Genomic DNA, 7,067 nt, shown 5'->3' with positions numbered 1-7,067 from the left:
TTAGTTTTTAGAACTACATTAATTTCCTCCTTGGTCTTTATATTAATACTTAATCCATAGAAATAAAATCACCAGTAGGTGTCATATCTAACACAACTCTTTGGGGACCCTAATGCCCTTATATGGTCTCTTAGATGTCTGAGACATTTCAGTAACTTCATCTTTTCTTCTCTAAGTCATTGCAAATATCAAAATGTGTAATTACCATATGATTAGCTAGGTCCTTTCAAATAATTTTAATGCCTTTAGCACCACTGAAGTCTATTTTCACCTCTCCCATTCCATTTATTTTCCCATCAAAAATAGAACAATTTCCCTAACAACAGTTCTGATCAAGAGTCACTTTTTTCTTCCAATACCTTTGAAGGATCCTCTCTGTACTTGTAGTAAATTTCAAGCTTCTTAACCTGGCATCACATGCCTTTGGGGGTTGTTTCCCATCTTCTCAACCGTGGACTGCCATCATTGTGCTCCAGGTAAAGGTGATCTGTCTGTTTTCCCTGTATGCTTCCTGTGCTTCTCATCTCAACGCAGAATCCTTGTGTCTCTATTATCCCTTCTGTACCTCCTATTTTAGAGTCCTTCAAAGCCAAGTCCTTCTAACACCACCTTCTCTACCACTCTCCCTTCTTCCTCTACACTACTCAGAAGTTATAGTTCCTACCTTGGCACTCCAATAGCCAGCCACATCTCCAAGGCATCACTTTTTTTTTTTTTTTTTTTGGCTGTAAAATATGTCTTAATACATTTATAAAGAGTAAGATCATAGAAAATATGTTCTCTGCTACAATAACAGAAGGAAATTTAGAAAATTCACAAATGTGTGGAAATTAAACAACACTCTCCTAAATAAGCAACGTGTAAAAAGAAAAATCACAGGGAAGTTCGAGAGTACTTTGAGATAAAAATAGACATCCTCTTCTTTTTCTTCTCTCCACTGGTGACTCTCCTTGTGTCAATGCAGTCGAGCCTCTGGCAGGCCACCGGCATGGTGGCTGTGGCTACTGCTGTGGCATTGAGCCGCACTTGGCAGCCATGGCTGTGGTGGGCCCCGCGTGTGGAAGCGTTTCCATGTGCTGCTTGCCTGGTTGCAGGTGAAGGGGGTGGCCCTTGGCTCCTGCTTCAGGACCCCAGCGTGCTCTTTTTTTTTTTTTTTTAACTATCACATAAAGAAGCATTCATTTGGGGTTTAACATGAAATCATACAAATAAAATTTGTATAAACACAAATCCACATCGAGTCATAACACAGATAGCAAGCGATAAAGTAAAAACAAGAAAAACTAAGTGGCAGCTATATACAGTTGGACACATTTGTACTTTTTACACTAGGAAAGTCTTCTACAAACTAATCATCTTAGACCAACAGGAGACCAATCCTCATTGTCATCCTGCAAGATGAGTTACTTTCCTCCTGTTTTCTCCAATGGCCTCCTGTAGTATGGCTGGTAATTGTCTTGGTGATTGCTACCCCCTCGAGACGACTTGCTATAAGTGCTCTGCTGGCCACTGTAGTCTGCATATCCCTGTCCATATCCATAGTTCTCGTAGTTGTACCCAGTATAATCATATCTGCCATAGCCACTATAGTTTGGATCACCACCATAGGCACTACTGTAATTTCCATATCCTTGATCATAATAGTTATTAAACCCTTGGTTCCAGTTTTTCCCTGACCTCAGCCACGACCCCTAGTACCACCTCGTCCACCGCTGCAGCACCTCGTCCTCCTTTTTGTTGTTGCTGTTGCTACCTATATACCTCTTGGGTTGGGCAAGTTTGATTTCAGACTTCCCAGAACCAATTTGATGATATCTGCTTTCTAACAATTTCTTTACTGGCTCTTCATCTGTATATGTGATCAAACAAAACCCTCTTCTTTCATTTGTTTTTGTATCCATGGGAAGTTCAGTGTTTTCAATCTCTCCAAAGGCTCCATAATATTCTTTAATTTGTTCTTCAGAAGTCTCAGGGCTCAATCCACCCACAAAAACCTTTTTGGGTGGTTCTTTCCCTTTTAAAGCTTTGGCCCTTTGGGGGTCTATTAATGTGCCATCCAGTTTGTGTTCTTTCAGTTCCAAAACCTTATCAACACTAGCAGCATCTTTGAAAAGCACAAATCCAAATCCTCTTGATCTTCCAGTGTCTGGATCTGTTTTAATTGTGCAGTCTACAACTTCCCCAAATCGAGACAAATATTCAGTCAGATCTTTCTTGCTTGTATCCCAGCTCAAGCCTCCAATAAACATTTTACTGTCATCTTGCTAATTCTTGCACGCGTTAATCTTGCATCCCTCTGAGAATTCCTCTATGTTTCTGTACTCGTTCATGTCCTCTATGGCGGTGGAGTTGTCAGCAGAGGGGTGTTGGCGCATGGTCTGGGTCCCCCTGGCATGCTCTTAAAGCATCACTTTCTCCTGTGGTCTTTGTGCACAGAGCTCACAGAGATTAACAGATTGTCAGCACAGAGGGCTATTTGTGATGTATTCTTGCGTCTCCTATGGCACCTCACACAGTGCCTTGCTCTTAGCTGCTTAAAAAAGAGTTGCTGGACAAAATATCCTAAGGTCCTTACTTATTATGCTATCCCACTGCAAAATTATACGTGCATTTTAATAGGTACTTTTATTCTGGATAAAATAACTTAAAGGAATAAGGGTGGACTTTTCAGAAGATTCATTAGTGAGAGATTCTGAGGAAGATAAGAGTGTTCACCCATCAATCATATATTAATGGCCCCTGTATCTTCACTTACAAGCACAAGCAACCCTTCCAAAAAGTTGCCAAGCACCCCTTAAACCCATCTCTTACCCTTGTAGAAGATGCTGGTTCCTGAGAAGGTAGCAGAAGCAGACACTGTTGGTCTCTTGGCCATTCCTCCCTTCCTTTGCTCTTGTTCAGGTCCTCATCTCTCCTTTATATGGCTCAGGGAGCACATCTGGATTAATCTTCAGTAACTATTATGAGTTCATTTCCCTTGTCAGTGATTGCTTTAGTAAAGAGCATGGATCCACGCCTGACCATTCAGACATAAGGGCAAGCCTGCTTGGGGGTTCTCAGAAGGTTTCCTTACAGATAAAAAGACACAGGAAAGGCAGCCTCTCTTCTGTTGGACATTCTATAGATGTCTTATAGATCCTAGAAACTCCAAATTGTCTATTCTATAGATATCAAATACTATAAAACTGTCAGATCTCGTAAATTTAGACTTTACTAGCTTGATATTTTTAATAAGACAGTGGTTGAACTGACTTTCATCTTTAATCTAAAAAAACTTGTAAAACAAATTCACAGTGTAAATAACATTTTAAGAAGCATTGTTTAAAAAGAGACGTACTAAAGGAAATGATGAATAAATGGATGGATTGATGATATCTATTCATTAGCCATGAGTTGATACGCCCCCATCAGCTGTGATTACAAAGTCCTATCAGTCATCCTTGAGGAATCATGGAGAATCACAAATAACCATTACATCAAAATAACATTGTTTATTTTAATGAAGGAGGACAGTGCTAAACATAGTGTATCTTAATTTTACTAAGGCATTTGATACATCTTTTAGGATTACATTTCTTTCAATATGGCTTTGTATACAAAATATTCTAAAGTTTAGTCCTCATTAATTAACAAGAATAATCGTTATTGAGATTTGATTTCTTCTCAATAAGCAAAAATTCACGTGATGTAAACTTACTTATCTTATTGTATAAGTACAGCATAAGTAACTGGACCATGTGACAATGATTGTCTCATAAGAAATAAGACAAAGACTTATTGACAAAGGAGGTAAAAATGCAGCTGATCAGTTTCAGACAAATCATCACATTGGGTCCATATGTCACAGTAGTGCCCTTCCTCTTCCCAGAAATGCTCTTGGTATTAATTTTGGAACATTATAAAGCAGTTGAACTTTGGAGAGTCTGTACACCATTAGTGTCAGCAGATGCACACACAGTAATCATCACATGAGTGCAGCTTATCACAGACTGACACTCCTGAAAAAACATCAAATAGGGGGAGTGAGAGAGTCATGGTCGTGGGGTTCATGCCTTGGATGTCTTTCCTGCAGAGCAACCAGTTAGTCTTAAAAAGCTGTGCTCCACCAACTGGCATTGGCTGGTCAGTAGCGGTTCCTCCCCACACTGCTTCTGTGACGCGAGCAGACAGACACTACTTTTGTTCCACTTCACCCCCATGCCCTGAAAAGTCACAGATGCTTTCCTGATGGGCTGGCTCCTGGAACAGTGCAGCCCCACAGCTGATTTCCTTTCTGGCAAGCTGCCTGCTGGTAAACATCGCTGGGGTGAGCAAGAGGATGTGTGGGGACAGAGCATTGAGATAGGGCTGTGATTATGATTGTGCTTTTGGTCATTGTCTCCAAATTGCATATTATGAACACAGATTGTATTGGGGATGTTGGAGATGAAGGGGAAGGCTGATTCTTTTCTATTCAGGGAACAGTTATCAGAGTTTACCATCTCCAAACATCTATTGCTTTATTTTGGGAATTAGAGGAAGAAAGGATGTGGATTGGAGTCTTCTGTGCCTGGAAAATAATAAGAGATTCGATTCTGGACCAGCTGCATCCTCACCCCTTCTCTCTTGGCTTTCTTTTACAGACCTTAACCCAAATTGGGAAATAGGCATGGTTTCTAATCCTAGGGCAGTTTTCCCAGATGCAGATTCTGAAAGAAAGATTGGTTTTATAAGGAAGTAGAGGAAGGTGGATGATGAGCAGGGAAGGGGGAAAGCCAAGCAAGAATGTGATTTAGGAAAAATTCCGCAAAGGGTATGTAAGCCTGACCCTGCAGGAGAACTCTGGAGTGTGAACTATGCCTCCAAGTATATCCCAAATTGAGGCCATGGATCTGGGCTTTCCCTCTCCTTTGCCAGTCACTAGTTAAGAGCTGCCCAGGGGAATGTAAACCCTCAGGCACTTCTGGCTGTCAGGCCTGCTGGTGAAGGGGCAGTCTTCTGAGAGAGTCGCATGCATGAACCTGGAGACAAAATTACACAGAAGCCAGGGGAAAGGCACAGCAAAATGGTAAAATGGATCTGAGAGGATCCGAGCAGAGCAAAGAGTGTCCACCACACTCCTGGTCAGAGATGCTGGTCCTTTAGCCAAAGGTTGTCTTACAGCTTTCAATGCCCGTCTCAGGAAATTTCAAAATATGGTTTGGTGAGAGTTCCACCAGGACCCAAACTCCATAGAATCTTTATATACATAGTGCAGATCATAGTCTGTACCTGGAAACTAATCTCACCAAATCATTTTAAGGAGTCTTGAAAATGATTAGAATTATTGGCATTTGATTTTGCCCTTTTCTCTGCACCCTGACTCACCAAAGACAGCCTTCTCTACTGACTTTAGCATCACCAATCCTTTAGATGCATAAACACATCCTCCCCAGAAAGCCTTCCCTGATACAGTGAGGTGCTAGCACCATTGCCTGAGCCCCTACCATTTAATGAGCACTCTGCCCCCATGTTATTCATTTTTACATACATCTTAATTTTTCAAACAGGCTGCAAGATCCTCGAAGGCAGGGATTTTGCCTCATACTTCTTCTTACCCCTCCTCCCCCAGCATCCAGCAGAGTGCCTTATAGGCCATCATAGGGCATTAACTAACACTTGTTGATTGATGAGTTGTCAAAGTGGATATCCAACTAGAACTTTGTAATAATAATCATTAATTTTCTTATGCTGCTTATGATAAGTGTTGATCAGGTACTAATCCAAAACATGTTTTATTGGTAATACAGCATATGCAAAAGATATTATCCCTGTTGAAATTCAGCAACCTTGCTGCTACTCAAATTTAGAAAAGAATGACCAGCCCATTTGAAGATATACATATGGATATGAGTATAGATATGAATGTAGATATATACACACATACACATATGCATACACACACACACATATACTGGACAGGTAAGAGATGGTGCAGGAGAAAAAATGCTGGACTGGAAATGGGAGCTACCAATTCTCTTATCAAAACCACTCCTACCTCCCCATGAGGCCTTCATCAGGCATTTCATTCCTTTGTGCTTCAGCTGAAGGAGATATACTAGACAATCTCTAAAGTCCCTTCAACTCCAAAAGTTCTATTCATTGTGTTTTCTGTCTTTATGAAGTGGAATCCAGGAAGACGAATATAACCATTGCTTAACTCTTGCTTCCTCACTGTGTTCAATCAACGTGTACTTGCACTAATGTTATCCCACACATCCAACCTCAAAGTTGACTTTGCTCCACCCAGAGGAATGAAGTATGTAAAAGGATTACTAAGAGATAAGAGAATGAGATAACAACAGGAAGTACTGTGGAAAGTTATACATTCATCCATCAAGCATGTGTTTAAGGCCTACTGCCTCTGAGAACCTGGGTTAGGTACAGGAGATGTAGAGGAGATACAGTCCTTGCTTTTATGGAACTCATAAGCAGATTTTTAGAACATTTCAGTCAATCAGGGTGAAAATAGTGAAGCTGATTTGGTTTCCACTGAAGTAAACCCTACTGCAAATGTTTCATCAGTGCTGGCTCTTCTTCCGTTCGCACTCCAGACATCTGAACTGCCTGCTTTCTAATACTCTAAAGAGTATTAGACTCCAATCCAGCATACCTGGTTTCCACTCTCAGTTCAGTTGCAAACTATGTGACCTTAGGTGACAAGGCCAACCTGTAAAGCTCAGTTACCACCTCTGTTCGAGAGCGCATAGCACTTGTCCCACTTGCTTCAGGCAATTGTTATGAGGACATAAAGGTATCTGGGGCAAATAAAGTGTACACGAACTATATTATATGAGGAGACAGTTTTATTAACTCGTCAAAATAACACCATTCATCCATGTGAAATTGCTTCTTTTCCCTTAAAGGAGAAAAATAGAAATTTGTTAACTTTTTTGCAATTTGTTTTGCAAATGGCTTTTTTCCTCTAGTATATTGGTTTGTTTTTTGCATTTTGAAAAAAAATCAATCTAGTTGTTCAGCAAATTGCTGTACAGCTTTATATATTATATCTTTTCATTCCCTTGCTCCAACTCAGAAAATATGGAGAT

The 7,067-nt window shown here is 40.5% G+C and overlaps 1 pseudogene; it reads right to left on the bottom strand.

The window, feature by feature from the left end:
• Positions 1–1,403: 1,403 nt before the first annotated feature.
• Positions 1,404–2,381, bottom strand: LOC134370436 (heterogeneous nuclear ribonucleoprotein D-like; annotated as a pseudogene).
• Positions 2,382–7,067: the final 4,686 nt, after the last annotated feature.

This window comes from Cynocephalus volans, chromosome 2, assembly GCF_027409185.1.
Source record: "Cynocephalus volans isolate mCynVol1 chromosome 2, mCynVol1.pri, whole genome shotgun sequence".
NCBI classification, from domain to species: Eukaryota; Metazoa; Chordata; class Mammalia; order Dermoptera; family Cynocephalidae; genus Cynocephalus; species Cynocephalus volans.
The sequence above is the reverse complement of the archived record's forward strand: the minus strand, read 5'-3'. Positions and strand labels throughout refer to the sequence as shown.